Below are 10,053 nucleotides of genomic sequence, written 5' to 3' on the forward strand. Positions count from 1 at the left end.
CTAATGTGCAAAAATTGCAAATGGCACAGGGTTTATTAAAGGGGAAAGCTTTGACTTGGTGGAAGGATCTAAAAGAAGATTCTATTCCCATACTTGGCTAGATTTTGAAGTTGCAATCAAGAAAGAATTTGTCCAACCAGAGGATGAATTCGAAGTTATTGCCAAGTTGGTTAAAAATACCACGGCTAATCAGTCTTTTGATAACTATATGTGCAAAATTTTAGACAGTTGGCTGCTAAAGCCAAGTCTGATGATCATACTTTGTGTGGTATTTTCATCAATGGATTATCTCGTGATTTTCAATACGAGGTAAAGAAGTGCAAAATATATAATTTTGGGAATGGAATGGTTTCAGAGCAAAAATAAGAATTTTCTATTGATTGGGTCAAACATTTGATGTCTTTTCATCACAATGGAAGCCTTGTAACTCTTAAAGGAAACATTGTTGTACCCAAGGAAACTTTTATCAATGAGCTGGAATTAATGGAAGATATTTTTAACTATGAACTTTTCCAGTTGGTTATGGATCCAGTGTCTTCGTATATTCATTTTGATGCAAACACTATTTCTTTAGATGTTTGGGAAAGTAAAGTGTTAAGTTTTATTAAAAGCGAATTTCAGGATGTATTTCCTGATGAATTGCCTCATGGATTACCTCCTAAATGAGAGGTGGACCATAAAATAGAGCTAGTACCAGGGGCAGAACCTGTTAGTATTCCTCTGTATCAGCTTAGCCAATCTGAGGAGGATGAGGTAGCCAAACAACTAGCTGAATATTTGAGGATGGGTCAAATTAGACCAAGTAAGTCTCCTTGGTGTGCACTAGTTCTCCTGGTTAAGAAAAAGGATCAAGGTACCTGGAGGATGTGTATTGATTATAAACGTCTTAACAAGGTTACAATTAAAAATAGATACCCATTGCCTAGATCCGATGATCTTATTGATAGGTTGCATGGAGCTAAGTATTTTACAAAGCTTGACTTGCGAACAGGTTATCATCAGATCCGTATAGCAAAGGAAGATGTTCCTAAAACTGCTTTTAGGACAAGATATGGCCATTATGAATTTTTAGTGTTACCCTTTGGTCTCACTAATGCACCAGCAACTTTCCAACAGATGATGAATGATATATTCCGAGATCTGTTAGAAAAATGTGTGGTGGTTTTCTTAGATGATATTTTGATATACAACAAAACTTTGGATGAGCATGAGAGTCATCTTAAAGAGGTTCTAGGAAGGTTCATCAGGAAGAAAAAGCTGTATAGTAAATTATCTAAGTGTGATTTCTTTAAAAAGGAATTGTTATATTTAGGTCATAAGATCTCTCGAGATGGCTTAAGTATAGACTTGGATCGGATCCAAAAGGTTTTGGAATGGCCAGTTCCGCGTACGGTCAAACAGCTAAGATCTTTCTTAGGTTTTGTGGTATTTCTTCGAATATCTATTAAAGATTATTCGAAGTTGACTGTACCTTTTACCAATCTTCTTAAAGGTAAAAATAAAAAGTCCAATTCTCCAATTTGTTGGAAAGATAAGCTACAGGAGGCTTTTGAAATTTTGAAAAATAAAGTTCGAGATGCTCCTGTGTTAGCTTTGCCAGATCCTAGCAGACCTTACATTGTTGAGACTGATGCTAGTGATTTTGCGGTAGGCGCAACTTTGTTCTAGGATGGGAAGCCTGTGGCCTTCGAGAGTAAGAAACTCAATGATGCACAGACTAGGTACCCAGTTCAGGAGAAAGAGTTATATGCAATCATTTATGCTTTAAAGGCATGGAGACAGTATCTTTACGGGTCTCAATTTATGGTCTTAACAGATCATCAATCTTTATAGTATATTTGTGATCAACCGGACTTGAAGGGTAGAAAAGCAAGATGGGCTGAGTTGATGCAAGATTTCGATTTTATGATTAAATATAGAAAGGGTAGCTTAAATCGCATTGCTGATGCATTGAGTCGAATCAGTGAAGTTAATGAGATTTGCTTCACTGAGATTACTTCTAACTTGTATGATTCACTCAGGAAAAAATGCAGCACAGATATTTTCTTTGAAAAATATTGAAATTTGGCAAAATCAGGGTCCAACTCTGAAGTAGATCAAAACCTGGTGAAAGGAAAAGCCAACCAATTTTTTCTTCGGAATGGTCTTTTATTCCGAAATGATAAGGTTTGCATGCCAGATGTGCCGGAAATTAAGTTAAGGATCCTATTTGAGTGCCATGATGCACCATCGGTGGCAGGACATCCTAGCATACAGCGTACCTTGGCTTTAGTTAGAAGGACATTTTATTGGCCAAAAATGAAAGATTTTATTCAGAGTTATGTGGTCCAATGTTATCAATGTCAAATAAACAAGGCTGGAGGCCTTAAATCTGCTGGGTTATTACATCCTTTGGATATTCCATCTAGAAAGTCAGAAAGTATTTCCATGGATTCCATTACGGGACTTCCACATCAGCAGGGGTCACGATGCCATTTGGGTAGTCGTGGATAGATTGACAAAGATGGCTAGGTTTTTACCCACAAAAACAACAGTTAAAGCTTCGGAATTGGCATACCAATTTGTCGAACAACTGTTTAGACTATATGGTCTACCTTCTGATATTGTGAGCAATTGGGACTCTAAGTTCACGGCTAATTTTTGGCAGGAAGTTTTCAAGAAATTGGAAACAACTTTAAGTATGAGTTCCTCTCATCATCCGCAGTAGTCTGATGGGCAAATAGAGCGGGTAAATCGGGTTCTAGAGGATATGCTTCATGCATATGTCTCTGGAAAACCATCAAATTGGGAAAAGTATCTTCCACTGATGGAATTTGCCTATAACAGTTCTAAACATACGGCTACAGGTTTTAGTCCGTTTATGCTTATGTATGGGTATCAACCCAGAGCACCTATCGATGTTGGTCTTAAGGACATCGAGCTTGATGCATCGAGGGATTTCTTGCCTGATATGCAGGAAATGCTGATCGAAGCTCGGGATTCTATCAGGAGTGCTCAGGATAGAGCACGGTTTTATTCTGATAGAGGACGCTCATCTCGGTCTTTTGAACCAGGAGCGTTGGTTTATTTAAAAGTTCCTAAAGACTCTCAAACTTTATCAACGAAAAAATGCTCGAAATTATCTCCTAGATATTGTGGTCCATTTCGAGTTATTCGTCGAATTGGCACGGTTGCGTATGAGTTAAAACTGCCTCCACATGTTAGAGTTCATCCAGTCTTTCATGTCAGTAGATTGAAAGAGAAGCTGGGAGGTGAGGATAACATAGTTACTCCTCAAGAACTCGTTGAAGTCGAAGATTTATCTTATGTTCCACATGAACCTGAAAGGGTACTTGAATTCAGGGAAAGGAAACTTCGTAGTCGACTAATTCCTGAAGTTAAAATTTTGTGGAAAGATAGGGAAATAGAGGATTTGACTTGGGAGTCGGTTGAGAATATTCAGTGCAAATTTCCTTCTTTTCATTGCAAGAGTGCAATGTTTTGAGAGAGGGGAAGTATGTTATGTACACATTATTTGTGCATATACTAGGAGGCTAACCCACATTAGGCTTGTGAGCATGGGAGCATGGGAACAAGCTCTAAGGATTAAGGTTAGGGTCAGGCATCCAAGGGTCACACATGGAAAATGGAGAGTCAAGAGTCACTTGAGGGCCCTCCTATATAATAGGGGCATGGGGCACACTCAAGGGATGTTCTCTTGTGTAGAGGATTGTATCTACATTCTTGCCATTTCACTATAGAGCTGAGTGCTATTGTATTGGAGTTATACCTCTTGGTGGTATGGGACACTAAGGTGAAGGTATGTGATACTCTATTATATTTCATGTGTGCAACCCTTGGGCTCGGGGGTGGTTGGGTGGTAGAGTTTATGCCTGATTTATGCATGTTTATGCATGTTAATTATCTAGAGAGATCTTAGGGTTTTAACAGGAATGTGAACCGATCATGTCTCCAAGAGGATGTGAACCCAAGGTCGATCTCTCGACCCGATTGGGAAAGCTGAGTTCTATCCAGTAAGATAGATAAGCTTACTAGTTCTATCCACTAAGATAGATCAGCTTACTAATGATTATTTGCTGAGTTTTACCCAATAAGATAGATCAGCTTACTAATGATTACTTTAGGTTTCTCTTTCAACATGTTTTTCAAACACACAATACCTCCCACCAAGCTTTAAATTTAAAGCCCAATGGAAGGTTTCATCAAAAAGTTTTTGAAATTTTTCCTATTCACTTTGGACTTCAAGATGCTATTTTTCGATGTTCATTATGTCTCCAATAGAGTACTACACTTGTCTACAATGGATCTCACATCGATGTTCATTATGTCTCCAATAGAGCACTACACTTCTATCTGAAGATGAATGTACTCTAACATCGTCTTCATTGGAACCCTTTTTCCAATGCACATTTATCTCTTCATGTCAATTAGTGACTTCCACACAAATCATGTGAAGGTCCCTATATCCTTACATCATCCATGATATACATGATTGAACTTTGTCCCAATGAATAATCTCTCTCTCACACACACACACAGCCCTAGACATCCACATACATGCTTTTATATCCCCTGAAGATTTTACACCCTATCCTTGGGCTTAAATATATGATGCTTTGGTAATTATTTGAGGCTTCATAGTTGCAACCTTTAGGCATCATTTCACGCCTAAAAGGGCCCTTGAAGGCTAAAATAGGCTTCAAATTTAAGCACTGCCTCCCACTGTGGAATACTCACTAAGGTTTGGTTCGGTCAACATGTTTTACAAACACACAATACCTCCCACTGTGGAATACTCACTAAGGTTTAATCATGCGTGTGGGTGCCCAAGGCCGCGAACATTGCCAGTTCTCTTGGTATATAGTTTCCTCAATTCAATTGGACGTGTGTATCTATGGGATTTTTTTAACTACACGCAACGCCAGCTTCGCATGCCGTCTTTCATGCGCAGATATAAGGCCCAGTTCACAGTGAAGCGGCGGAAAACACACTCAAAAATGAGCACTTCCAGGTGGAAAAGTTAAAAAATGCACACTTCCGCCACCCGAGTGTTCACACAGAGGGCGGAAGGAAGACTGCACTAATTTTCTTCCGCCGCCCAGTGTGAACCTTTCGGGCGGCGGAAGAAAGAATAAAACAAAAACATGGAAAGTAGAGCCAAGAGTTGATTGGTGCCAACATGGCACTTTTTGCCAAGTTGGAGGGTGGAAGAAGTTTGTTCCAAGGGGGGGGTTGGAACAAAACTCCCTTTTTTCTTCCACGATGTGGCACCTCTCAACCTTCTCTTCCGCCGCTCTATGTGAACACTAATGTCCATATGGCAACTTTTTGTTGGCTTCTACACTTTTTAAATTCCTTCCGCCGCCTTAAGTACTAGAAACGTATGAATCAAGGAACATATCGAACAAGACTAGTAGGTAGTCGTGTAAGGAGAAATGTTCTACATTCATGGTCTTTCCAATTTAAGTGTAATCTTGCCGCACTTGATATTCAAATCGACCAAGGGGAAAAAAAACCGTAGATGAATGAAAAAGTTATGAATTCGGTTGGGACTTGCTTATGCTGCCTTGACGACGATTGGACTCGTGACAACATGTTTGCCATGATCCGTCCAGGAGAATTGGCCAAACACATACTGTCCTCTCGATACCCCCTTGTCATCGACCTGCAAGTTTACTTTGAATGTCTTTTTCTCTCCTAGAGAGGAGAACACCAGCTTGGACGGGATCACCTCCACCTGAATCCCTTGTGGCTGCGTTACTACCACCTCATAAGTGTTATTTCCTCCAACGTAGGTCACCGTGCGCTCCACTGTGCGACTCGCAGCCAGTTCAGACAATGCAATGGAAGGATAGTTGAGGTCGACGCTGAGAAAGCGTTGCTTTTGGGGCATGTGAACGAGTCATTGCCTAGCATAGTTGTGAGCGAGGACTGGTTGTCGTGTAGGCTGCACAGGAAGAGGAGGTAGTCGTTGAGAGAGGTGTCGTACAAGAGGCCAGGATCTGCAGCTGCATTGGGATTCAGGTGGCCGGCACCGTAGTTGAATGGGGTGGCTGTGTGCAGTACGCCGTCCAAAATTGACATTCCAGTGTTGTCGTGTTGGGTTGCTGCATGAAGTGAATCAGAATTCTATAAGCCCAAATGCGGCCACCTCAATTGCAAAGTGCTAGCCAATTAAAGCTACTTTGTAGAAGTGTAGCTCGTTTACCGGAGGTCATTATTGCTGATTTGATTGCAGCGGGGCTCCAATCCTGATGAAGAGCTCGCAGAAGCGCCACGACGCCGGCGGTGTGCGGGCAGGACATGGAAGTACCGGAGACCACGTTGTATTTCACGAAGCGGTGGTCGGATAAATCGGCTGTGGGCGAGGAAGCTTGCGTCCAAGCGGCCAGGATGTTAAGACCTGGAGCGGTAAGATCAGGCTGCGAAAGGAGGAGGATATTTTGTGAGGACTTTTTAAAACTCAACAGTCTATATATATAGCTCATTAAAAGGCTGGTATTTTATCATCCCATCATTAGAAGGGCCTGATTGTGGAAGCTAATATAAATTATAATCTGGGGCTTGAAGTTAGCGGAGTGGAGTCACCTTGAGGATGTCCGGAGTGAGGCTATTCGGACCTTGAGACGAGAAGGACGCCATCTGAGGAGCGGGTTTCGCATCGAGTAGCGTTTGCGGAAAGCCAATGTAGGCCATAGCAGAGGATATTCTGATCACACCATCAATACACAGGTGAGCTGACCAAGCAGACAATTATGAATAAACAACGGTTCCGTTACTCGTGAGGAGATGATGAGAGGGTGATTACCCTGCTTCATTGACGTATTTGAGAATCGATGCTGCGTCCTTGGCATTTACTTGGGCGGCTGGGAGAACATGGGGATCCGATTCCACATCGTCTGCGTCGGAGAGCTGGTTAAGGAGGATCATGCCCAGCCCGCCTGCCTCTTTCACCACCGAGCCTTTTGCAACGCGAGGGTTTACCCCGCGCATGCAAGCGACGATCTTTCCGTTCACCTTCTCCGGGTTCAGCGAGCCAGGGAAACACAGCTCGCTGACGTGCAAAAGATGACATATAATTAGATACTATCTCCATGGTAATTATTCCTACTTAAGCATACACTTCGTAATTCGTCGCTTACCCTGCCGTAGCGTTTGCACTAGCCATCTTCACTTGGCTGCTTAACACAAGGGGATACATTTTTTTCTCCAGTTTCGAATCCGAAAGGCTCGATCCCTGGAGAAGTTAGTTACACGATAAAACGCAACGTTAGACAGTCGTCTTCTACGCCTCCATTCGACAACATTCCGTAAGGTACAAGCATGCATGTAGAAATAACAATATACCATAAGCTTTGATCGGTCTCCCAGAGCTATGACAGCCGGAAATTGTCTGTCCATGCTGCTGGCAGCCACAGTGAGGATCCAAGGAGCCACGTTGGACACTGAGGCTGGGCTAGGACCATCGTTTCCGGCAGAGCAAACGACCAGCTTGCCGGCCGCCACTGCATGGAAGCTACCCACAGATAATGCATCCTCAAGGTAGCTTGGAAGTGGAGCGCTCGGGCCAAGGGACGCAGAGATCACATCAACCCCATCTTCGATAGCAGCGTCAAAAGCTGCCAAGATATCTGCATCGTAGCAAGAAAAGTCTCCTGTCCAGCACACCTTGTACATTGCTAGCCTTGCCTTGGGTGCCCCTCCTTTTGCTGTTCCGTTTGCGAACCCGAATATGTTGACATTGGGTACAAAGCTTCCCCCCGCAGTGGAGGAAGTGTGAGATCCATGGCCTTCTTTATCTCTCGGGGACAGAAAGTTGTCTGGTGAACTGACGCTGAGAGGTCCGTTTGCAGCTTCGTAGCCCTTGACGAAATAACGAGCTCCGATGAGCTTTCTAAGGATGCAGCATCACAAGAAACATAGAAAAAATCAATTCCTAAGTAACTCGTATTGCTAGATATTTCAATATATGTGTCGAACTACCTGTTGCAATTGGCTGCAGTAAAATTTTCGCCGCTCACACATGTACCCTTCCATCGTGAAGGGATCGGACCTAAGCCATCATCACGGAAGCTTTCGGACTCGGGCCAGACTCCTAGCAGAGAAGGTAGATAAAAAACAGTCAAGATTCCTACAAGGATCAAGCATCTTAATGAGTGCAGATAGTGCATGGAGAGCGCCCACGATATTACCTGTGTCCAGCATCCCGATAATAACGTCCTCACCGTAGCTTGCTTTTTTCCACAGCGAGTTATTAGCAGAAGCTTTTCCTGATTGCTGCTCCAAGCCTAGAAATTCCCACGAGCGGGTTGTATGCAAGCTGTGCCCTCTGTTGGGAAACACGGAAATCACTCCGGGCAATGCTGTGTTATTACATGAAAAGAGATGATCAGAGTCTGTTGTCTTCACTGATAGCCAGAATAGTTCCTCTTCTCTTTATGCTATGTCATGGATTAACGGCGTCAGTACCAGAAACGACAGACACGTGATGAGGCTCCAAGATGGCAGCGAAGCCGTTGATTGAATGCCTGTAGCTATACAGAAGCGACTCCTGTGCTGCTGCTTCGCTGTTCCATTCAATAAGGAAGGCTACCATGCCTCGATCAAATGGCAAAGGAAAGGATTCCACATTGAAATCAAGAATTTAATAACCTGTGAACTATACTTATAACGCAATCGCGCCTTCGAAGGCCGCGTTAGAGCTTGAGCTTGCGAATCACGCACAAGCAGCTTGCAGGGCGAAGATTAACACATTTCATTAAATGGAATATAAAATCCGCACCTGCCGACGACACTAGCAAGCAGTCGATGGTGGTATGCCTGAATACTCTCTGCCCGATCGTGGCCTTCCCCTAACGTGGTTGGAGAATGGCTGCCCATGTAGACTACGTACGAGGACTGCTACAACACATGCAACGCACAAGTCCTGAGTAAAAGAGACTAGAATCTACACCCCCACTACATGCAACGCACAAGTCCTGAGTAAAAGAGACTAAAATCTACACCCCCACTGATCAGGGTTGTCTATCCAATCATACGATTGATCTTATTCAAAAAAAACGAGCGTCGAGCAGCTATACGTACGTACCTTGCCAATTGCCCATGCCGGTTTCGCCAGAATTAGAGCAGCGAGTAAAAACACGCCAAACACCTCTAGCGTTCGTCTACTGGAACTAGCCATGATACGAATGCTAATGATATAACAGAAACACAATTCTGAGAGGGATACTGCAGATTTTATAGGCCATATAACAGTGGAATTTTTACTCCGACTCGTCGGACTCTAAAATATTACGGTTTTAACTGACTCGAGGAGGGGGACTTTATGGTTGAAGGCCCTGCCAGATGGGATCAATGGCTGTTGTGAAATCATGCATTGTGCATTTGATCGAAAAGCAAACTAGGGAACGGCCGATGGCTACCATTTTTGCCGGTCCAGTAAACTAGGGAAACTAGGGCCTTAAGTGGGGCAAGGGTAAACTAAGGAGAGGGTAAACCATAAAGTAAACTAGAGATTTAAACTTTATCTCATAATAAAAAAGAGGGTAACTAGATAATGTGGTGGTAATAGTGCACTACTTGGAACTTATCTCTTTAAACTAGAGTTCTTGAGTTCGATTCCAAGCATCGTCTACCAAAAATAAACCTTTTGGTTTTGAGACTTGAGACTTACAATTTTTTGGGATGCACACCTTTTGGTTTTGAGACTTGAGACTTACAATTTTTTGGGATGTACTTCGAGGTAAACCAGGAAAAAATTTAATCTCTAGAAAAAAAGTAAACTAGGCACGTCGAAAAATGAATGGTGGTGGTTGTTGTCCCTAGTTTATGTTTTGTTTCGATGCACCACAAATGGCAGCGAACCGTGCATGATTTCACAACCATTGACCCCATCTGACAAGGTCTTAAAGATCCCTACCATATAGTGTAGCAGTGGGTGGGTTGGCTGGGCACATTTAGTATTTTGTCATGTTCAAAAGACCAACCCCACCCTTACTTTAGTCAGCTAAAATCTAGCGTGTGCTTGGACACGTCAAAGTTTGCAAGGGTATC

General features: G+C 42.8%; 1 pseudogene; it reads right to left on the reverse strand.

The window, feature by feature from the left end:
* Positions 1–5,557: 5,557 nt before the first annotated feature.
* Positions 5,558–9,181, reverse strand: LOC147622406 (subtilisin-like protease SBT5.3; annotated as a pseudogene).
* Between the last annotated feature and the right edge of the window lie 872 nt (positions 9,182–10,053).

The sequence above is a fragment of the Cibotium barometz genome, chromosome 28, assembly GCF_041138505.1.
Source record: "Cibotium barometz isolate CiBa-2024 chromosome 28, ASM4113850v1, whole genome shotgun sequence".
NCBI lineage: Eukaryota > Viridiplantae > Streptophyta > Polypodiopsida > Cyatheales > Cibotiaceae > Cibotium > Cibotium barometz.